This window comes from Sus scrofa, chromosome 9, assembly GCF_000003025.6.
Source record: "Sus scrofa isolate TJ Tabasco breed Duroc chromosome 9, Sscrofa11.1, whole genome shotgun sequence".
Lineage (NCBI taxonomy): Eukaryota > Metazoa > Chordata > Mammalia > Artiodactyla > Suidae > Sus > Sus scrofa.
In genome coordinates, this window is record NC_010451.4 from 71734339 (window position 1) to 71759506 (window position 25168).

General features: G+C 37.5%; 1 protein-coding gene across 8 annotated transcripts in view; it reads right to left on the reverse strand.

Annotated features, from left to right (window-relative positions):
- Positions 1 to 25168, reverse strand: part of MTERF1 (mitochondrial transcription termination factor 1) — a 566280-nt gene that overhangs the window by 446752 nt on the left and 94360 nt on the right. The window contains exon 5 of one of the 8 annotated variants that reach the window (XR_002347023.1): positions 3160 to 6090. The exons of the other annotated variants lie outside the window; for them this stretch is intronic. The gene's annotated coding sequence lies outside the window, so the exon portion shown is untranslated. Of the gene's footprint in view, positions 1 to 3159; positions 6091 to 25168 lie in introns of those variants that run through there. 8 annotated transcript variants of the gene reach the window in all.

The window sequence follows — 25168 nt, forward strand, 5'->3', positions numbered from 1 at the left end:
ACCTACACATGTGCACAAGCACACACACAAATATATATATGTAAAACTTATCACCTTTGAGTAAATTCCCTAACTGCACTAACTTTTAGTTGTATTAACATTTCACAAGCAAGTAATAAAGTCTCGATAAAGCCATGTCTCTCAACATTATTAATATGCATTACAATAAAGACTGTTCTTGGTATCTGTAATAACAACCCTGACTTGCCAAAAAGAATATTTGATGATTCAAGTTTAAATAATGAAACAAAGACTTTGATTCATATTCAGATGGGCCGTTGGACTAGCCCTTCACACCTAGGAATCTACACTGGCAATCTACAGCAATCGTGCGTAGGCCTTGAGTCATCTCTCCACTGAATTTGTCATCCACACGACAAAAGCACAAGCAAACAGATATGAGAGTTTCACCTAAAGAACATAAATTAAAATAAAATAATAAAATTGACCACTGTTGCATATCTGGACTTCAGAGGGAAGGAAAGCACAAGGAAGTCCTGGAAATGAGGAGAGCACCATGGAAGGAAGAATATGCACGGCCAATTTTTTCCTGGTCTTCTCTATAACAAAGGGGAGCCCATTTTGAGCTTCACACAGAATACAGTTCCAAACTAGGCAAATCAAGGAAAAAGACTCCACAGATTTCTAATACATAAGGCTTAGCCCTCTGGGTAACTATAAGCCCTAAAAAGTCAGCCTATTTCAGAAACCATGTTAGTACCAGCTCATGATCCACCTTGGGCTCTAAATCTTTGTTAGATCAGAATTTCTCAAACTGGGGTAGGCTGATCCATTTGGCAAGAGTTTCATATTCCCAATTGGAATATATTCTCGAGAAATTATCAATCTGGTATTCATTTCACTGATAGCCTGAAGTAAGCATATGCTAATTAATACATTGTAAATCAACTGAACTTCAACAAAGAATAAAATAAAAAATAAACTAAGCATATTCTAAATAATCTGGGTGACCACCTGATAACCAAATGCCTCCTCACAGACCCAGTTTGTCTTTTTGTTTGCAATCAGATTGGTGCCAAGTAGTCCCACTTTAATCATCTTTAGCTAATTAACAAAGTACAGAGGTAGACTTCAGAGGTAAATGAGGCTTCTGTACGAACTGTAGGCCAGATGCCTTCACAGTGTGCTGGAGGAACAAAGGTATTTCAGGGCTTCAGAAAGAAGAGTGGTGAGAGAATTGCATCATCTTGTGACACCCAGTGGGAAAAGCAGACAAAGCCCATGAGAAACCAGCCATAGTCACTAATACTGTATCATGTTAAACTACTTAGATTAATTTAAAGTTTTTTGGTTTTGCAGAGGAAAGAGTTGTATGTAATTTATATATTTGTTTTGATAAGAACTACAAGCTATAAGAACTGAAAGTTTAAGCCATATATGCCTAGTTTCAGTTTGTGCATATTTAAGGAGTGTTTGAATTTAAAGGATTTAAATCAACAAGGTGTAATACAGGAATTTTTAAGGGGTGCATAAAATATGAACAGTTTTAAACACAAAAAGATGCTTCTTATCACTCATAGCATGATATGAAAATTAAAACCATAATGAGATACCCTTTGCCACTTTATACAAAATTGCAAACCTCTTCACATACATACTTCCTATCAGCTGCTCTGCTTGTGTTTTTCTAAAGAATTTTCACTGTCTAAAATACTTGTATTTTGTTTATTTATCATGTTTATTCTGTATATTTTGTCTCACTGCATCCCAAGAATGCTTTAAACACTCTTTTATTCAGTACAGTATCTGTAGATAGGCAACTAAAGATGCCTGGTATGGTATGTGGCCCATTATAGAGACTGAGTTATTTGTCAAATGAATAAATCTAGCAATTTCCCTTCTAGGCACATACCCTAGAGAAATTCTTTCACTTGTGTACACAGAAACATGAGCAAGGCAGTACTGTTTGCTGTATTAGGAAATTAGAATAATCCTAAATGTTTTCAGTAAAGGAATGAAATAACACTGTGGTCTGATCATATGAGGGAATTTAGCAACTAACATGAATTACACTGATTTACATGGATAAAAGTCAAAAATGTTGCTGGAAGAAAAAAACGAATTGCAGACAGATACATATACAAATGCCTAGATAGAAAAGTCCACATCACAGTGAGGATAACATCAGGACAGGGAGGAGATGGAAGCAACAGGAAGGCTAAAAGGAGGGCTTTGATTACACTGCACCTTTTGTTACTTTAATTTTTTTTTACCCCAAGAAAATATGGCAAATATTAATATTTACTACATTGGGATAATAGGTACTTGGGGGCACATTATATTTTTCTTTGTATTTTTCTAATGCTTAAAATGTTTCCCAACTTTTAAAAAGCATTTTACTACAAGTAAAAATAATCACTAGTTTCTTTTCCTTCACTTTCACTGACATGTGGAATCTGAAAAAAAGGACAGACTGAACTTCTTTGCAGAACAGATGCTGACTCAGAGACTGAAAAACTTATGGACTCCAGAGGAGACAGTTTGGGGGATGGGGCAATGTGCTTGGGCTGTGGGATGGAAATCCTGTGAAATCAGATTGTTATGATCATTATACAACTACAGATGTGATAAATTCATTTGAGTAATAAAAAAATAAAAATAATAATTATAATAATTATACTCCCCTATATGACAATGATGAGGAGGATGATTGTACTTTTCCATCTTCCTCTCCTATTTTTCTTTTAAGTCCCTATTATCATTAACAAATATTGTTTTATTTCTATTTATATAAATGCTTCTTTTCAAAAAAGCGTTTTATATGGCTTACAACAAAAGATATAAATAGCAATCTAGCAAGGTTTAAAAAACGTGATATGTAAATAGGCTACCTATTAAAGTAAACATTTATGCCATAATTGAGCTTCGAATTTTGCTCTAAGCTTCTTGGAAACTGGAATGACAGGCAAACATTCCAAGCAATTACATAAGTCTCATTGTTTAAAAGGGGACCTTGGGGAAGACAAAGCTTTTCCTGGGATTAAATTCTCAAAACAAAAGTCTCATGTATGACTTTATACCATGGACATTAACATGGCCACCATCCTCAGGAGCATTTTAACTAAAATCAAAAGTTGATTTCATACACCTTTTCTTGCAAAAAAAAAAAAAAAAAAAAAAAAAAAAAGCTGAGGACATAATGTAATAATGTGGTTCAGAGAAGGGCATTCATTCTTTAAAAGCTAAAGTAACATATGCCTTTAGTCATCTAACTAAATCCGAAGATAAAATACGCAAGAGGGTAGGCAGGGAGCATGTCTCTTAGATAATTGTTCCTAAATATAATTTCCCTTAGACAAGCTATTGATAGATGGAAACCAAACATCCATCAATTAAAGATTATAGTCACAGACCTGAATGTGTAGCTATTACTGAGCAAGAATGGGAAGCTTTATTAAGTGTCACCGGCTTCTTTTTGGAAATAACTTGAAAAAGAAAATTATAAAATAAAGAACTGATTCATCATGGCTCCAACTGACATGATTCTATTTTTTCTTTTAGATTTTTCTATTCTTTAAGTCTAAAAGAAATGCTATTCAAAGTTCTAAATCCAGATTTGACGGACCAAGGGTTATGCATGCCAGGGGATGCTGTGGTTTACTGGTAGCATTTTTTTTTTTAATCTTTTCTAATGCCTGTAGTGTAGAGATACATTGCAGGGATTTAGGTTTGGGTTAGTCCCAAGAAAAGATTGTAATGGAAGACCTACTTATCCACTGACTATTTCTGCTACCACCAGCAAAATAAGGGAAGACAACTAATATCCAACAACACTGAACTTAAGGTCGAAAATCAACTAGAGCTATAAAGAGTTTGTAATAATAACAGTCACTTTCATTCGCTTCACCCTTTTCACTCTTCTATGCATGGTCTCATCTCATCTTCACAAGAAGCCTGTCATATGGTTAACAGAAAAAAATTTATCAATAATGACACTGAAGTTTAGAGCAACTTGGTGACTACCCAAATCATAGACCTGGTCAAAAGCACAAAGTACTTGAATTCATGAGTCCTGGCTCCAAACCCAGCTGTCTTGCTGTTTCCAGCAAAAACCAAGAACTAAGGTGCAAGACTACTTACCCTTCTTTTCCAAGGACAAGGCTTTGTGATCTTCATTCCATCTATCACCTAATAGGGAGGATCCTACATGAATGTCTCTCTATAGATCTTCCCTACACCAACCCTCACTGAGAGGGTTTAATAAAGTTTCCTCAGAATCACATCATCCCTTAAAGGTGCAAACCAACTTACATAGAGGGACTTTCCATTGGGAAGATTTTTCAGGGTTAGTTGATGGATTAAAATTGCAATTAATAAAATCAGAAATGTGAGCAGATGCGCATCTAAAAGCCGATAGGCAATCACATCCTGAGTGATGTGTAAAAGAGATGGTCTCCTTTCAGAAATGAGATTCATAGTTTTAATGGGTTCACAGGCAGATTCGTAAGGACTATTTTCATACAAAAGTTATGCTTTCCTTCTGAGTTTGTTTCTCCTACATTTGGAGTTCAGTGTTATAAGATGAAATTAATTTCTTCAAATATGGAATTTAGCTTCATGCTTATTTAATAGAAAAAAAGGGTAACCTAAAAGTCATAGGGCTTTCCAGACCTGAGTTGATGATATTTTCACCCTCTCAAGTCTACAGCTATTCTCGACAGGAGGAAGGCGCCGGGGAGGCGGGGGTTGGGGATTGGCTGCCCTTTTGCTAAAGCAACGTGGGAAGGCTCCAGGGCACACTGCACCATGTAAGCAAGACATTCTTTTCCTTAAGTGTCAGGATCACTTGCCTTCAAGTACCAGATCAGTGCAGCTAGGAGACTGGGGGAGCCTAAAGCGCTGAAATATATTAAGTAGTTTGCCTAATTTTAAACCAGTTTGTTATATCTCCATTTATATAAATGCATAATGCATACTATCTGTGCCCCCCCAAAAGTTCACTTTGTTTTCTTTCATTTACTCGAATTAACTAATAGGCATCCTACTTGATATAGGCCACATTTCAATAGTATCTAAACCTCTCCTTGGTAAACAAGTGTCTGTTTTAAATCAGTCATCACAAATATGACTCCTAAAGGTAATATTGTTCTAAAAAGGAATGCACTGCTATTAGCAAAACACATATTTCCATAGAAATTACAGCAATTACCCAACTATAATCAGTTACATGGAGTCTTCAGTTATGGGGCTGGGAGGGGCGGGGGAGACTGAATCACTGAAATAAGAGTCAGGTATCACACTATTCCCTTAGTGGGGGCTTATCCAAAAGTGTCTGTGCTTGAGGAGGATGACATGACTTGTGGGGTGTGAAAAACTCAGACACAACAGGAGGAAGAAATCTCTGCTGGAAGAGCACATTTCTCTGTCCACATATCATAGCCTGAGGCTGATATCAGGAGGACTCATAAAAGAAACACCATCCTTCTCAGCGATGATTTATATATTCCAGAGCAGGAGAGCCAGTGCTAAGATCAAAAAAACAACTTGCCTGAACAACCATAACAGACATCTAATTTAGTGCTAACAATGTTGGTTAGTGACTGCCAGAAGCCTGTTATTTGTCAAATTTAAAATTTGAGAGAGTATCACTTTAATGAATACATTATTTTTATCTTGGGTCTGCTGAAAGTCCTTCAGCGTAGCACTAGGTAGGGGAAAATCATGGAGTTTGGGGGAAGGGTCAATTCCTACATAGCAAAGAATCACAGTAAATGTTCAAGGAAAATGACCACATATTATTATCTCATAGCTCCACTAAGAAGAAGAACTTGTGGCATCTCAAATTCACCCTTATAGAGGAACTTGCCTAATTCTTACTGGACTTGACCACTTTTCTCCCTAGAACAAGCAATAGAATAGTCACAGTGTAGGTTCAGGGTCTTAGAGTCAGAAGATGTCACAGAAGGTGTCACTTATTACAACCTCCCACTCAGGACAGCAACCCTATCAGAGCCAGTCATTATTTCAACAAATATTTTGAGTACCTACTACGCACCAACCACCACACCAGGCTCCATCGATGCATTCTAAACAAGACAGTCAAGGACTCCATCTCATGAAGATAACAGTCTAATGGGTGAGACAAAGGACAAGTAAATACATGAAATAATTACAGATTGAGAGACAGTTCATGAAGGAAATCAACAGATGCTGAGATAGAGAACAGCAGAGGAGAAAAGAAATCCAACAAACCACAGACAGGGTGGTCAGGAAAATCCTCTCTATAAAAGTAACATTTAAACTGCCTTGTGAAAATAAATGTGCTATGCAACGAGCTGAGGAAACACTATTCCAGTTAGAGGAAATAGACAGTGAGAAGATTCTTAAGGTAAATATCTGGAGTGCAGTGAGGAAAGGAAAGGAAGTAAGGCTAAAGACATGGGCAGAGGTCAGTTAATGCATCCCTGTTGACCATGATAAGGAGTTTGAATTTTATCTTAAATGCAGTAGGAAGACTTTCAGCAGAGGGGTGATAGGATGTGATATATACTGAAAGGGTAGTCCACCATACACCAACTCCCACGGCATTGCAATGTCCCTGTATAAACAGGCAAGTACCACTTTCTTCAGAAGCTCTAGAGTCTTCGTGGCCCATGTGATTACCATATTTTCTAAAAAGTAAGAATATGTGCATAAAGTTCATAGTAGTTCCATTAGTAGCTGCAGTAGTAGCAACATGGCTAGTATTTGTTGTGCTTCTTAATATGACAAGCAACATTTCAAAGTTTTTGCATGTGTTAGTTTGCCTAATTCTCACAATCCAATGAAGTAAGGTCGAATTTTATTCCTATTTTACAGATGAAGAAAATTAAGCAGCTTGTGGAATCAAGTAAACTCTTTCTATTTCAATGATATCTGTTCTTATCTATATTAATTCCTTCCTCCTACTTTTTTGGGGTTTAATTTGATCTTTTTTTCCCTAGATCCCTGAAATGAATGCTTACAAAATAGACCATCAACCTTTCTACTTTCCTAACATATACATTAATTTTCCTTTAAGCACTGCTTAAATGCATCCCACAAACCTTGGGGGTTTTTGGTGGTTATTATCATAATTCAGCTCAAAGTGTTTTCCAGTATCCACTGCAATTTATTATTTGATCCAAGGTAAATCAAGAAGTATTCCACAGGGAGATCAAGATGGCAGAGTAGGAAGATACTGGACTAACCTCCCCTCCTGAACACATCTAAACTGCAACTATGTATAGAGAGACTTTTACTGAAATTGACCTCAGAACTAGCAGAACAGCTGTTCTACAGCCAAGGCCATTAAGCAAGAGTCACACGGAGTATGGATGGAAAGGAGGAGAAGCACTCTGGTCAGGACCCATGCCCATAGCAGGGAACACAGAAGAGAAGGGGAATATCACAGGCTAGGGGATCCTTACTGGGGGGTCAAGTGATTTAAGCCACATATTAGACACCCCAGCCCTGGGGTCCACACCAGGAAGATGAGTCAGTGATGAATTTGAAAAACAGTGGGGCTTACTGGGGAGGCTATGAGAAACCAAGACTCTGCTCTTGAAGACAGTGTACACAGAGTTGCTTACTCCAAGTCAGGGAGTGGAAGTAGCAGATTGAAAATTACCTGGGACTCTGGTCTGTTTGCCAGGACCACCACAGTGTACCCTCCAGCCCATGCTTGGCTCCTGATCCAGGCCCTCTTGCTCTGACACTACATCAAGCAGAGGCTACCATTGCCATTGAGAGGCAATGGAGGGAACAGAGCCGGCTTGGACCCTGTTTCTTTTTTTTTTTAGGGCCGCACCCATGGCATATGGAGGTTCTCAGGCTAGGAGTCTAATCAGAGCTGTAGCTGCTGGCCCACACCAGAGCCACAGCAATGCAGGATCTGAGCTGCGTCTGTGACCTATACCACAGCTCACGACAACGCCAGATCCTTAACCTACTGAGAGAGGCCAGGGATCAAACCCACAACCTCATGGTACCTAGTTGGACTCTTTAACCACTGAGCCAGGACAGGAACTCCTGGACCCTGTTTCTGGCCAGGATGGAAGCTGCCATTTCCAGCTTGCACACTGCACACACTCCAAAGAGAGTGAAGCTAGCTGCAGGGCAGAAACCATCATCTCAGGAACACACACGCCTATGCACACTTGGAAGGGAGTGGGGCCAAGTCTGTAGTGTAGCATCAACCCCTCCAGCCCCAATCAAGTCTCCAACCAAGGTACACATATTGTGAAACCAAAAAAGAAGTGGTTTCCCAAGCCCTCAGGCCCCAGGCACATCTCAAACCAAGACAAAGACTGCCATCACATTTGGGAGAAACTCAACTCCCTCATGCCCCATACTCTATATAGCCCCATTCCTGCTGCTGATAGGGTACTGAAAGCCATTAAGCACAGGAGAAGCTCTGGCTTACAACTGGCTCTGGCTCTATCTTGCCCAACTCCAGCCCTGCCTCTCACCAAGACAGTGGCTACCAGCACAACCCAGGGGAAGATGCAGCCCATGCTCACTTCAGATCTAGCTCTCCCACCCAAGCCACTGGGCACATACAGACTACATAGGGATGTTCCCAAAAGGACGCAAGGCTGGGATAAGGTAATGGCTTCACTTAATTTTATAGAGATAAAGAAAGTCTAACAAAATGAGAAGACAGAGTAATATGTTTCAAATGAAAGAACAATAAAAAAATCTTTAAAAAAACCCTAATGCAACAAATTTAAATAATCTACCTGATAAAGAATGCAAAGCAATAGTAACAAGAAGGCCAACTGAACAGGGGAAAGAATAGCTGAACACAGTGAGAATTTTAACATATATATATATATATATATGTCAAAGAAGAATCAGTCGGAACTGAAGAATACAATAACTTGAAATGAAAAATACAGAGGGAATTAACAGATTAGTTGTTACAGAAAAACACATAAGCAATCTGGAAAATAGAATAATGGAAATCACACAATAAGAAGAGCAAAATGAAAAACAAATTTTAAAAAATGAGAATAGTTTAAGGGACCTCTAAGACAACATCAAACATAACAAAATTCACATTATAGGATTCCTGGAAGAAGAAAGAGAGAGAATGTCAAAATGTATTTGAAAAAATTATGGCTGAAAACTTCCCAAACCTAATGAAGGACACAGATATCTAGGTATAGGAATCAAAGAGAATCCCAAACAAGATGAACTCTAAGAGACCCACGCCAAGAAATTTAATTAAAAGGACAAAAATTAAAGAGCAAATTCTAAAGGCAGTAAGAGAAAAACAAATAGTCAAATACAAGGGACACTCAAAAGGATATCCAGCTGGCTTTTTAGCAGAAACTGTGCAGGCAAAATGGGAGAGGCATGATATATTTAAAATACTGAAAGGAAAAAAAAAAAAAAAAACCGTAACCTAGAATACACTACCCAGCAAGGTTATCATTCAGAACTGAAGGAGGGATAAAGAGCTTCTCAGACAAGCAAAAACTGAAAGAATCCATCATATTAAACCAACCTTACAAAAAGTGCTAAAGGGTCTTCTTTAGGTGAAAAAGAAAAAGGCTACAATAAGAAATGAGAAATTATGGGAAGGGAATAATCCCACTGGTAAAGGCAAATATATAGTGAAGGCTGTGGATCAACAACCTAAATAATCTAGTGTGAAGGCTGAAAGACAAAAACCAACTACAACTACAACAAACAGTTAAAGGGTATACATAAAGATATAAAATATTGCATCAAAAACACAAAACATGGGAAGAGTTTTTAAAAATGTCAAGCTTTTAGAATGTGCTTGAATCTAAATGACTATCAGTTTGAAACAAGTACATATAGTTATAGGTCAACATATATGAACTCCATGGTAACAACAAATAGATACACAACCACATTAGATATACAAAAACTAGAGAGAAAAACAAAACAAAACAAAAAACAAACATAGAACTAAATAAAATCACAAAACCACAAGGGAACAGACAAAAAGAAGGAAATAATAGAGAAGAACTGCAAAAACAACCAGAAAACAAATAACAAAATAGCAGTAAATACATACCTATCAATATTTATTTAAATGTCAATGAACTAAAGGCTCCATTTAGTCACATAGGGTGGCTGACTGGATTAAAAAACAAAAACAAAAAAACTAAGGCCAACCTATATGCTGCCTACAAGAAACTCATTTCAAAGCCAAAGACACACATAAACTCAAAGTGATGGGAAAGAAAAAGATTTTCTATGCAAATGGAAACGACAAGAAAGCTGGGGCAGTGGTATTCATACCAGACAAAGTAGACTTTTAAAATAGAGTCTATAATAAAAGACAAAGACGGGCACTATACAATGATAAAGGGATCAACATTAGAAGAGGATATAACATTTGTAAAGATATATGCACCTAATATAGAAGTGCCTAAATATGTAAAGTAAATATTAACAGACATAAAGGGAGACATTTACAATACAATAATAATAAGGGACTTTAATATTCCATTTACATCAATGGACAGATCATCCAGACAGAAAAACACTAAGGAAACAATGACCTTAAATGACACAGGGCCTGTTGAATTGGGCCTTTCAGTATTTAGAAATATCTATTTTTATTTTCAGTAATTTTTTTTGCCTTAAAATCTATTTTGGTATTATAGCCACAGTAGCTCACTTTGGGTTAGTGTTTACATGGTATATCTTTTCTATCATTTTACTTTCAATCTATCTGTTACCTATTATTTAATGAATAGCTTCTATAAAAAGGACATCGTTGGGTCTAGTCTGACAATATTTGTCTTTTATTCGGCGTGTTAGTCAAGTTGCACTTAATATAATTACTGATGTACTAGGTTTTGGCTATCTTTTGATATTTTTCCCATATTGTCCCCATCTGTTTCTGGTCTTTATTCTGCCTTCTTTTGGATTAATCAAATATGGTTTTAGTTCCATATTTAGCTCCTCTATTGGCTTTGTATGTTATTTATTTGGTGGTTGCCCTAGAGATTGCAATATCTCTTTCCTTTCCTCCATCACAGCTCATAACTAAGGCAGAAAAGCATTGCATTGTTCTATTATCTCTGGTGCACTTCAGGACTAGTATTTATGTCTTCCAGAATATCATGTGGTGTTTTCATCAATGTACAGCAATTAAATGGATAGCTTTTTTCCTCTCTGAGTCTCATTTTTCCAGGCAACTCCATTAACTGTAGATTCCCATAATTTTAGGAAAATCCTTTCTGTCTTCTTCATGCAAGATATTGTAGACACATGCATTAACCAAGCCTTCTCACTTACACTGCAGGTGTTGACATTTCCCAATATAAATATGTTTCCATCATGACTTACCACAAAAAGGAAACCATCTAATGCCTGAGGTAAAAGTGGTCCTATGGAGTCTTTATCAATACCTTCCTGTCCTGTAGAACATACATCAGCTTCCTAAACATCATCTTCATAATTCTTGAATGACTGTGAGCCAGATTCACACTTTTACCCTTTAATGATGCACCAAACTTAGAATAGTTAACTCCTTTCCTCCCTCTTGCCCTTTGTGCTACTCTTGCCATATATTTTACTTCCACATGTTATAAAACTCGAGACATCTTATCTCTGAAGAGCAGCTTCATGTATAATATTAACATCATAGCACAAGAAAGAATCTCTAGAGATTTTATACTTTTAAGCAATTGAACATCTAACTCATCTAAGATCAAAAGTTGTCTAAGCTCCTGAACATCTCCACAACCTCCCTTAACAACAATTTCCAATATTCTGAGGTTGACAGTGATAAGTTAAATATCATATATTTGATTGCAAAACAGATTCTATAGGAGTAGGGAGAGATGAGACATACTAGGTTAAGTCTGAAGTCCCATTTAAGTCCCAAGAGTCGACTTGCTGAGAAGGCATAGTCTTGGTCAAACAGTATGATGTATTCTTAAATTCTGAGAAAATTGATGTATAAATAGAAGAAACTTCTTATTATAAGAGTCTACCTGGATAATATCTGGTAGTTTGCAAATTCTCAAAAAGAAGTAAAATTTAAAATGAACAGCATTTGGGTGTATTCAATTATTGCTAATTACCCAGTTTTTGGAGAGGAGGTCATTTGCTTTTTATAACTAATCTAAAGTTATTCTCCTACGAATAGACCTACCTTCAAAGGATAAATGCATATCATCAAGTGATATACACAAACTGCATAATCATCTCATCCCATTGTGAAATAAAATTATAAAGAGTAAGAATTTCTTTTTTTTTCTTTTCTTTTTTTTTTTTTTTTCTTTGCTCCTCAGGGCCGCACTTGCAGCTTATGGAAGTTTGTAGGCTAGTGGTCAAATCGGAGCTACAGCTGCTGGCCTACACCACAGTGACATGGGATGAGTGAGGCCAGGGGCTGAACCGGCATCCTCATGAATACTAGTCAGATTCATTTCCATTGCACCACAACAGGCACTCCCAGAAGTATTTAATAATCAAATTTTCATCCCATGGAGTAAAGCCAAACAACTAATACTTACATGTGAGTAGACATATTAGCCATTACTTGAAAACTTAAGAATCAAATATGGAAAAATCTGCAACCAAAGCAGCAGTGGGGAGTTCCCTTCATAGCTCAGTGGTTAATGAACCCGACTAGCATCCATGAGTCTGCGGGTTTGATCCCTGGCCTCGCTCAGTGGGTTAAGGATCTGTCATTGCCCTGAGCTATGGTGTGGGTCGCAGACGCAGCTCAGATCCCATGTTCCTGTAGCGTAGGGGTAGGAGGGCAGCTACAACTTCGATTCAACCCCTAGCCTGGGCCGTAGGTGTGGCCCTAAAAAGCATTTAAAAATAGTAATAATAATAAATAACAAAGTGGCAATGCATAATGAGTATGTTTGCTCTTCCTTGAACACTCAAAATTCAGCTCTACTGCTGGCAAAGCATAGCTGTGATAAAGCACCAAATAACAAAGTCATATTTCAATGTCATTCATAATTTAAGGCTGGAAATTTTACCTCTTTTGGAAGTTGCAATTAACCAGCTATATCATAATAGTTGAATAAGAGCAAAATCATTTGACTATTACCCTTTCATATTAATTAAGGATTAAGATTACTTATGACACATCATTTTGTGTTCTCCAATGGTTCTGATGAAATCACCATTGCTTTCATGTAAGATATTAAATAGATGACTGGTCCTTGGAAAACCTTCTAAGTTTAATTTGTAACTGGCATGTGGTTCTTTGGAGATTTGCCCTCTAAAAATCTGATAATTAACCATGCGCATGCAAGCATTTGCTTTTATATGAGCGTTAATTACATGTTTATCAATACTAATAATTAATCCTTTTTTCTTCTTTCTTAATACTGCTTTGATTTCAGACTGGGAATGTCATGGGTTCCATAATGACTTACAGAGTATACATTGACACATCAAATTAAGGCAGTTATAATTTCAGTCACTTAGGTACTCATATGGGAAATGGCAGAAAGATCTTCAGCTGTTATAAACACAGTTTGGTTCCCACTTGTATTTTCATAGCAAGCATCTAGATCCTTCATATTTTTATATATTAGCAAGTCAGAGGATATAGAGGTCCTCTTCAAAGTGTCTCCACTTATCATTTTCATTGTTATGGTGTTCAAAGTGCCAGTTATAAGGCTTTCTCTCCAAACTGTTGAGAGACTGGCTTATTTTCAATCCAAGAATGCACAATGATAGGGGTTACATGGAACTGCCTTATCTAGCATTCCTAATAGATACCACAAACTATTCAGCTAAGATTTGTTGACTTGTCCCCCTGACAAGTCAGCAGAGCTCAAAGCCCAAGTCACCAATACAGTACCAGGCATTTGATTCAGAGCAGGACTCAACACTCCCAGGTGTAAGTCTGACCAGACCACTCTACCACATTTGATACACTCATGATTAACCTCATTTGTGGCTGCCAATCTTAAACAGGCAGGCAGGGGCCTGCAAAGGATCTTAAGCGAACTCTCAGCCACACTTCCCATAAGTCTGCCCTTATTTAGATAGCCATGCAGATGGACATATCACAAAATGTGCTCATGATATGAAAATGTGCCAAAAGGAACAAGCAAATCCCAACTTCAGTTTAAAGTCAAAGGTAGGAATGTGGATATGATCCAGGGAAATTTAATGCTGAGTAGGCTCAGTGGAGAGACATTTAATCATTCATCTAACCAACTGGCCTTCAGAAGGGTTCCAAAGGCACTGACCCCAGGCACACTTTATTTTTGCCCCAAGCACTGCGGACACTGAGACAAAAAGCATGGAGCAGGGAGTGGGCTAGTAAGACATGAGGATAACTGTGGTGTTATTTGGGTGGTTGGAGACATTGTTTCCTTGTATATAAACTCATCTATTTAAATTACATCAAAGATAAGATATTGCATTCTTTTGGAGTCAAGTGCAGTTCCTTTCAATAAATCTTCATTTTAGAACTACCTAAAGTTCTATTCCAATGCCTCGATTCTAAATTTGGAAAAAGGTCCTTTGTATGAAAGTGCTTCTTAAAAAATTACCTCCTAATAAAAACTATTTGCCCATTTTTTTGGCACCGTAGAAGTTGAGAGCTCCCCCACCATAATATTTAATAGCCCCTTCCAAGCTACCCCAAATAAACATAAAATCCTAAGTAAACCACTGGGTTGGTTCTTCAAATAGTACAGGAAATTCTCTTGTTCCCCTTTCCTGACAGCCACCCAAGCACGTCCTATATGGAAATTTCCTCTTTCTTTTTCTTCATTTTCTCTTCTGTCCATCTCTATGTCTCTTAAAATTTTCTCATTCCAAATAGAAATCTGTAACTAGCTTCCTTCAAAGTCTCTGCTATAAACAAGTATGCATTAGTAAAGAAAGAAAAATTTTACTGGCCATATCCCAAATCTCAACATCTTTCCTTTCTCTTTTTTCTAAGGATGTGACACAATACAGTACAACACAATATAATGTAATACAATAAAGATATGATACAATATTTCTATTACTATTACAATATAATGTCACATAGTGACTATGAGGTTGCAATCATCAAATGGGGACAAAAATATACCTAGCAGGATGGGTCACTATGATTGGACTAACCTTCAATCTTTCAAAGATGAGGCTATAGTTACTATGGTAACATACCATATTCTGGGTATGCTTAACATGTTATCTCCTACAGATAGCCTTGCCAGGTGCCAGTCAACCAGCAGAAAGACAGATACTGGGCAAGAAAGGACAAATCTCCTCTGAGTCCCTACAGCATTTTATTTGTGCTACTAATTCATCATTTCATATATTACATTAGTGTTAATAATTAGTATGCCACTTCCCTCCCTAGATTATGAGCTATCTGGGGTCAAAACTTATAACATATTTATATTATCTGATTATTTCTTCACACAAAGCTCAACATGTAGAATTTACCAAAATTATGTGTTGAACGAATAAATGTCATAAATTAAGACAACCTCTTTTAAAAGGAACCTCTACACCAGACTGGTTGTCTTTTGAAAGGAAGAGGGGAGATCTGATTTAGCTGAAAAGAAAGATGAGATAATGTGAAATCAGAAAAAGAAGAAAATGGAGAAAACAAATGTATTTTTTCCCCGAGATATCAGCTTTATGACCTAATGAAACATACATGTTATCATGAATATGATAACTATGAAAGTCCTGGCCTTCCAAGAGTAGAGCCTGGAGAAATGGCCAAAGCTACTAACTTGAGCCAACAGTTGTGGTGAACTAGAGGAATTCACAATAGTCTATCTGTCATCTTGGTTTTATATGTCAGTGGGCCCACTATGCATAGTAAAGAAATGAGAACTTAGTACATTCTTCAAAATAAGAAGGTCTCCTGAGTGAGAAGTACCTGCTCCTACTTTCGTCTCTTTCTCCAGCTTCCAGCATTTGAACCCAAGAGATCATCAACAAGACCAACACTAATTTCATGACAAGGAAGAAACAAGGGCCACCTATCATGGGAGCCACAAGGCCTCAGAATCACATCATTGAAGCTAGTGTTAAAAAAGGACCTGGACATGTAAGACAAGACAGCATCAAACTCCTAGAAGAAAACATAGGCAAAACATTCTCTAACAAAACATTACAAATGTTTTCTCAGGTCAGTCTCCCAAAGCAACAGAAATTAGAGCAAAAATAAACCAATAGGACCTAATCAAACGGACAAGCTTTTGCACAGCAAAAGAAACCATCAAAAAAAAAACCAAAAGGACAACTTACAGAATGGGAGAAAATAGTTTCAAATGATGCAACTGACAAAGGCTTAATCTCTAAAATATACAAACAACTTAAATCAACAGCAAAAAAAGCCAAAACCCAATGGAAAAGTGGGCAAAAGACCTGAATAGACATTTCTCCAAAGAAGATATACAAATGGCCAACAAGCACATGAAAAAATGCTCAACATCCCTGACTATTAGAGAAATGCAAATCAAAACTACTATGAGGTACCACCTCACACCATTCAGAATGGCCATCATTAATAAGTCCACAAATAACAAATGCTGGAGAGGTGTGTGGAGAAAAGGAAACCCTCCTGCACTGTTGGTGGGAATGTCAGTTGGTACAACCACTATGGAAAACAGTATGGAGGTACATTAGAAAACTATACATAGAACTACCACATGACCCAGCAATCCCACTCTTGGGCATATATACAGACAAAACTTTCCTTCAAAAAGACACATGCACCCGCATGTTCATTGCAGCTCTATTCACAATAGCCAAGACATGGAAACACCCTAAATGTCCACCAACAGATAATTGGATTAAGAAGATGTACTGTTTATACACAATGGAATACTACTCAGCCATAAAAAAGAACAAAATAGTACCATCTGCAGCAACATGGATGGAACTAAAAGACTCTCATCCTGAGTGAAGTAAGTCAGAAAGAGAAAGACAAATACCATATGATATCACTTGTACATGGAATCTAACACATGGCACAAATGAACCCTTCCACAAAAAAGAAATTCATGGACTTGGAGAACAGATTGCCAAGGGGGGTGAGGGGTGGGATGGACTGGGAATTTGGGGTTATCAGATGCAAACTATTGCCTTTGGAATGGATAAGCAATGAGATCCTTTTGTATAGCACTGGAAACTGTATCTAGTCACATATAATGGAGCATGATAATGTGAGAAAAAGGATGTATAGATGTATGTATGACTGGGTCACCTTGCTGTACAGTAGAAAACTGACAGAACACTGTAAACCAGCTATAATGGAAAAAAATCATTAAAATAAAAAAAAGTTTAAATAAAAGGACCTGGACAAAGACGTATTCTGAGAAGTCACCTTAGTCCAAGAAATAGCACCAACTAGAATAATCAGGACTGGATTTCAAAATAGGTAGTACCCAAACAACTGATAATTTTCTTTTCATCTGTAAGCAATGACTGATTGCTGTTTTTGTTCTCTGAAGCCTGAATTCACCTGAAACATGTCTGTCTTTGTTTAGGCTAGGTAGCTTAAACAATATATATTTATTTGCCACAGTTGTAGAGACTGGGATGCCCAAGATTAAGGTACCAGCAGATTTGTGTCTGGTGAGAGCTCTCTTCCTGGTTTGCAGACAGCCACTTTTATTTTCCCTTTTTTTTTTTTTTTTTTTTTTTTTTTTGGCTGCCTCGTGACATATGAATTTCCTGGGCAAGTTCCAAGCAGCCGTTGTGACCTACACTAAAACTGCAGCAATGCCAGATCCTTTTAATTCACTGTACTGAGCTGGGGATTGATCCTGCGTCCTGGCATTGCAGGGACGCCACTGATTCCACTGTGCCATATCAGGAACTCCAGCCACTTTCTTGCTGAATCCTCACATGGCAGAGATCATCTCTCTTCTGTCTCTTCTTATAAAGGCACTAATCTCATTCTTGATAGTGCCACCCTCATGACCTAATTACCTACCAAAGCCCCATCTCATTGAAGATTAGGACTTCAACATTTGAAATGGAGGTTGGGAAAGGGACAGAAACAGACACAAACATTCAGTCTCTAGCAGTGTGTGGGTAAATTAAAGGATTTTTCCATCCTTAGTCATTAAGAGAGAAGGGCTTTAGAAAAGTCTCCACTGTTCAAAATTGGTCCTTCACGATCTGAAAATCAGATCCCTGGAAGAGAAAACCTAAGGCCTACTTTTGAAGCCAAGGGTATAGAACATAAGCCTCCTTTGGTTCCTTTCCAAGAGATCCCTTCACAGTTATTCTAATTCACACTTTGGCCTCTTTCTCCACCCTCCAACATTTGAATCCCAATCTCTCTTCTGTCTCCTCTTATAAAGCACTAATCTCATTCTTGATAGCACCACCCTCATGACTTAATTACCTACCAAAGCCCCATCTCATTGAAGATTAGGGCTTCAACATTTGAAATAGGGGTTGGGGAGGGGGCAGAAACAGTGCCTCCAATGACCACTCACAAAACCAGTAGAATCATAGGCAATTTACCCTCTCTGAATATAATGTCTTATAGGCAATTTACCCTGTCTGAATATAATGGCTTATCAAACACAAGTCTCACCTCTCCAGAATAAGGAGGGAAACATATAGATCACAGTGTTGTTAATGTTTTGCTCACTCATGTTCAATGAATTATCAGGAGGAACTAATTCAATGAGTAGAGCTTCAAGCCACAAGCCAAACACAATACTGGTCAAAAATAACACTTAAATCCCTGGCACAGTAAAAACTTTCAACTAAGACAATGGTTAACAAATAATAAATAATTTTCTAAGAAACTCTAGGAGAGAAATGCAAAGTCTATGCAAGTTTGAGCATATTTTCCTTTAACCCTTTCCCAGAAATAAATTTATTGAAAAAATAATTTGCAAGTGTCATCCAGAGTCAGAGACAACTAAACTCCACCCATGAAAATTAACATTAGTGGCAAAATCACTGTAGGGATTTCAGGAGCCACACATGTTTATTTTATATTTTTTAATGCCAGCAAACCAAACATGAACACTAAAGTGTGAAAGAAAAATTTTAAGCTGATTTCAAATCACAGGCATATGTTTGGCTGGAAAAACACATTGAGGAACAAACACTTCAAAGGAAAATCCTTTAGAAATGGAATCACTGGCACTAGACTCACAGCCTGTTAAACTGTTTGACCAAAAAGACTGCTTCAAGAATCCTCAGCTCCTACTCCTACAACCAAAGCAGGAATATTTGGAAGAAGTCCTGAAACCGTAACTTCACTTGTGACACAATCCCTTTTCCATAACTCTGGCCAAAGAGTCTAACTCTCCAAAGAACCAAGAATCAAGAAACCTCTTGCTCTTGATGTATCTCCCAAATGAAAAGGACTTCCCAAAGGTGATTAATTATGATACAAATAAAATTCAAAACTACTCCACAACTTGGAGAAGAGACTTGTGGTTGCCTGATGGGAGGGGGAGGGAGTGGGAGGGATCGGGAGCTTGGGCTTATCAGACACAACCTAGAATAGATTTACAAGGAGATCCCGCTGAATAGCATTGAGAACTATGTCTAGATACTCATGTTGCAACAGAAGAAATGATGGGGGAAAAACTGTAATTGTAATGTATACATGTAAGGATAACCTGACCCCCTTGCTGTACAGTGGGAAAATAAAATTTAAAAAAAAAAAAAAAACTACTCCACAGATGCAACATTCGTTTTGATACTCATAATGTTATTAATTTTGAGTTATTTTCTTGTAGGCTCATTTCCACATCATCTTTCAGACTACTGTGTGTATGTGTGAGTGTGTGTGTACATATACTAACATGTATATAAAAAAAGAACTTCAACTCAGGACTTAAAATCAATGACAATTTTTAAACCACTTGATGGAAAGTTTGAGAAAACTTTTGTCTCTCATTTCTTTTGTTCCACCGATCAAGTATATATTTAATTCTCTATGTTTATTGAATAAGTTTAGATGGAAGAAGCAAGTAGTAGAGGATGAGAATAAATTCTGCATCCAAAGAGTGTCATTTGTAATATAAATTACACTTGTGAACATAAATTATACATAGAAAAGCCATTATATACATACATGTATATTTCTGGGTGTTTACATTCCGCATAAGATGACTAAGAGGGGACAATTTCCATATCTCTAGGTGCCAGAAGCATTGAAAGCACTTAATTATAGATAAATAATTTTCAGAAGTTTCTCAGAACCAATCCTTTTCAAAATACTATAGTAATGTGCATGAAATTCACCTTTCATCCCTATAAATTAATAAATGTACATTACCCATATACGAAGAAAATTTCTCTGGGATGCTAAGTAGTTTCACTACTATTTTCTGCACAAAAGCAAGTGGCATTTTCTGTTTTACTTTCCACCAGATTGTGAGAGGCAGTTTTCTCCTTCTAAAGCTCACATGAATTTTCATTCATCCAGGCTGCTATGTCTTCTGCCCTGCTCTCTGGAAGGCCTCAGGCCTAAGGAATTTTGAGGCATCAAAAACTTTAGCACAGAACCTCTAGGAGTCAAATAACCTCATCCCCAGTGTTCAGAAACTACAAATGCCTTGGGTACTAAAAGCAGCAGAAAAAAAAGGGATACCAGCAGCAGACGCACGGCATACTAAAAAGAGAAAAGCCCCTTCAAAAAAAGGGCAACTTGGAGTTCCCGTTGTAGCATAGTGGAAACGAATCTGACTAAGAACCATGAGGCTGAGGGTTTGATCCCTGGCCTAACTCAGTGGGTTAAGGATCTGGCGTTGCCATGAGCTGTGGTGTAGGTTGCAGATGCAGCTTGGATCTGGCATTGCTGTGGCTCTGGCATAGGCCAGCAGCAACAGCTCCAACTAGACCCCTAGCCTGGGAACCTCCATATGCTATGGGTGTGGCCCCAAAAGGACAAAATACAAAAAAAAAAAAAAAAAAAAAAAAAAGGCAATTATTTACATGAAGCACAATGAGACTCCCCAGGTACTATCACTTTCTAAAAACCACTGATACTTGCTTATTGCTCAACAATGCAGTCACTGTCCTGGAATTCATCATTCTCTTCCCTGCTTAGATAATTCCTAAAGGGACACCATGACAGGAGCTCTTTCTGAACCCAGTTAGAGAGTTGGTTCTTTTGCCAAAAGAACTGAAGAGCAAAGGGTGGAATGAGAGATTATATAAAACATTCTCAACCCATGCTTGCTCTGATTCTCCATTTTTAAGACTGGGCAATGCAAACTAATGTAAGCTTTAGCCATTCTCATTACAAGCCTAGGTTATCATCTCTAGGTCACCATCAGTTACATGTCTCAGCAATTAGCTGTAAAAATGTAAACCACTCTGACTTTTGGTTTTCAGAATTATTTAAACTTTAAATAATTATTTAAACTTTAAAAAGAAACTTAGTCTAGAAATAATGAAGATAAAGACCAGTGGCAAATGAAATGAGTTATCTGGCAGAGACCTTCTTCAATTTAGCATTTATATCTTTGTCTTGTTTGGTAAACATTTAAGAAGCTCTCATATGTACCCTCTTCCTTGCCCTATCTCTCTCCATCACCCTACCCCACCCTCAAACTGGAATGAATCTTATCCTTCTTTATGTTCCCATAAAATTTTGTTCAAATACTTATCACATCCTGCTGTAGCTTTACCATAAGTGCAAGTATATCTGATCTCCCCCACTAGATAGCAAACTAGTTGAGAATGGAGAATAGGTTTCATTTTACTTTTCTCCTCTGTACTCTGAAATAAGTGTTTGTTGAATTAAATCAAATTGAAGATAATTAAAAGTACTGAGACTAGCTGAATCCCTATTGCCTGTACAGGATATTTATCATGAATCATCCTTGAAGTTGAAAATGCCCATATATATATATATGTGTGTGTGTATATATAGAGAGAGAGAGAATCTATAGCAAAAACTGTGAGAGTAGCAAACAAACCTGGAGTATGACAGATTAGAAATTGCTTTTTTTTTTCCTTCAGAAGGGCATAGAGGGAGTTCCCATGGTGGCTCAGTGGTTAAGGAATCCAACTAGCATTCATAAGGACCCAGGTTCCATCCCTGGCCTCGCTAAGTGGGTTAAGGATCCAGCGCTGCCTTGAGCTGTGGTGTAGGTCACAGATGCAGTTCAGAATCCTGCGTTCCTGTGGCTGTGGTGTAGGCCCGTAGCTACAGCTCCGATTTGGCCCCTAGCCTGGGAACCTCCAAAGGCCGCGGCTGGTGCAGCCCTGAAAAAGAAAAAAAAGAGAAAAAAAAAGGACAAAAAGAAAAAAAGAAGGGCATAGAGTCATAATCAGAAGCCAAGAAAAGCATCCTATTATCCATGTGAATGAGAATCTATTAAAACAGGATTGCATGGGGCCTTTCTGAAACAAATGGGTAGAACTATAAAGAAGGAGTTTAGAGTAGCGGTTAAGAGGTAAGGGCTCTCAATTCATAGGGTCTCCCAGTGGCCAATTTGGGGAATACTTGAGCAACAATATAAATAATTACAGAAATAGATTATAGCCCACAGAATAAAATAGCAACCTATATACTCTCTACTGATACAAAGACAACTCTTCCTTGCAGTATCATTCCGCTAGTAACTGTAGAAGAAATGGTGGAACTAGAAAACATCATTCAGCAGACATCGCCATTTTAACTGTTTCAGGCAAGTATCATCAATAGATGCTAAAATTCAGGGCAAGAATAATGGTGAGAAACAGGAAATTTGTATTGTCCGAAAATGTTATTTGACAGCTAATGAACGAGCCTTCTTTAACGAATAAAACTCTACATCCAGTGAGTGGTCCTATAATATTGTCTTGAAAGACTGTATATACTTAACTCTCACTCAGTACTTTTTTTCTCTTTTAGGTCGCACCTGAGGCACATGGAGGTTCCCAGGCTAGGGGCTGAATCAGAACTTCAGCCTACGCCAGAGTCACGGCAATGATGGATACAAGCCACATCTGCAAACTACACTTTAACTTACAGCAATGCCTGATCCATAATCCAATAAGCAAGGCCAGAGATCAAACGTGCATCCTCACAGAGACAATGTCAAGTTCTTCACCCACAGAGCCACAATGGGAACTCCACCTGCTCAGTACTTTTTTTAAAACTACATTTACATTTTCAAACGTCAAAGGCAAAAATGGTATATTCGCAGTGGCGAAACCTGATAGACACTACATTAACCAAATGATCAAATCTAACCTCACAGTGTTGGACAGATCAAAATCATCTGCCTCTGATACGATGCACTGAAGAGAATACATCATTATATAGTATTTTGGAAAAAAATGCAAAACCTGAATTTAATCATGAGGAAATATTAGACAAACCCAATTTGAAGCCTATTCAATGAATTGGCCAATATTCTTAAAAAATGTCATGAGGAGTTCCTGCTGTGGTGCAGTGGGTTAAAGAATCTGACTGCACTGGCTCAGGTTGCAGAGGTGAGGGTTCAATCACCAGCCCAGTGAAGTGGACTAAAGGATCCAGAGTTGTACAGCTGTGGCATAGGTCACAGCTACACCTTGGGTTCAATGCTTTGCCCAGGAATGTCCACATACCGCAGGTGCAGCCATTAAAAAAAAAAAAAAAAAAAAAAAAAAAGTATCATGAGCACAAAAGGAAAAAAAAAAAAAGCAGGAACTTTCTAGATTGGAAGACACTACAACAAAATGCTTCTGAGTTTAACTATATTAGATGCCTCACATAAGCCATATCCTGTAGTAGTTGTCTTACTGTGTCTGGCCTATTTCACTGAATATCTTCCAGTTTAATCTCTGTTGTTGCAAATGGCCGGATTTCCTTCTTTCTCATGGCTGAGTAATATTCATACTCACACACACACACACACACATCATACACCACACACACCACAGTCTCTTTATCTATTCATTAGCCAATAGACAGGTAAGTTGCTTCTACATCTTGGCTATTGTGAATCATGCTGCAATAAACATGGAAATATAGGTACCTCTTTGAGATATTGATTTCATTTCCTTCAGGATATATATGCACAATTGGGACTGCTGGATCACATGGTAGTTCTATTTTTAATTTTTTGAGAATTCTCCATACTGTATTCCAAAGTGACTGCACCAATTTATGCTGCCACCAACACCACACATTTCTCCACATCCTTGCCAACATTTGCTATCTCTTGTCTTTTGATAAAGACATTTTAACTAGTGTGAGATTATTTCATTGTCATTTTGATTTGCATTTCCCTGATTAATAATGCTGAGTAATTTTTCACACACCTGTTAGCCATTTGTATGTTGTTTTGGAAAAATGTCTATTCATTTCTATGCCCAATTTTTAATTGGTTTATTTGGATTTTTGCTACTGAACTGTATGAGTTCCTTACATTTTTTTTTTTTTTTTTGGATATTAACCTCTTATCAGATTGTTTGCAAATACTTTTTCCCATTTGAAATGTTACCTTATCCTCTTGTTGATTGTTTCCTTTCCTGTGCAGACTTTTAGTTCGACATAGTCCCAACTGTCTACTTTTGTTTTTGTTGCCAGTGCTTTTGGTGTCATATCCAAGAATTACTGCCAAGATCAATATCAAGAAACACTTTTCCCCTGTGTTTTCTTCTAGGAGTTTTATGGTTTCAGGTCTTATGTTTAAGTCTTTAATCCATTTAGACTTAATGTTTGTGTATTGTGTAAAATAAGGATTCAGTTTCATTCTTTTACATGTAGATATCTAGTTTTCTTAACATCATTTATTGAGGAGACTATCCTTTTCCCATTGTTTATTCTTGGCATGCTTGTCTAAGATCAGTTGACCAAAAATGCATGAGTTTATTTGTGGGTTCCCTATTCTTAATGACTTCATACCCAAAAATTCAGCCTTCCCTCAAAAGTTATTCAAAGAAATATGCTACAGATTTAAAAAAAAAACTTCCAAAGAGTTTTAAAAATAGGTGAATTTTTGAAATAAGTATGCAGTTTCCCAGGAAAAGCACTTCGAAGCGACCACACTTTAGATATATAGATTTGGAATCAAGTTTTTCAAAAATCAGATTTGGGGACACATTCTATCTCTATTATAAGAGATAAAATATTATAAGATATTATAAGAGATTGGATTTTTTTTTTTTTTTTTGTCTTTTGTCTTTTGTTGTTGTTGTTGTTGTTGTTGCTGCCATTTCTTGGGCCGCTCCCGCGGCACATGGAGGTTCCCAGGCTAGGGGCCAAATCGGAGCTGCAACCACCGGCCTACACCAGAGCCACAGC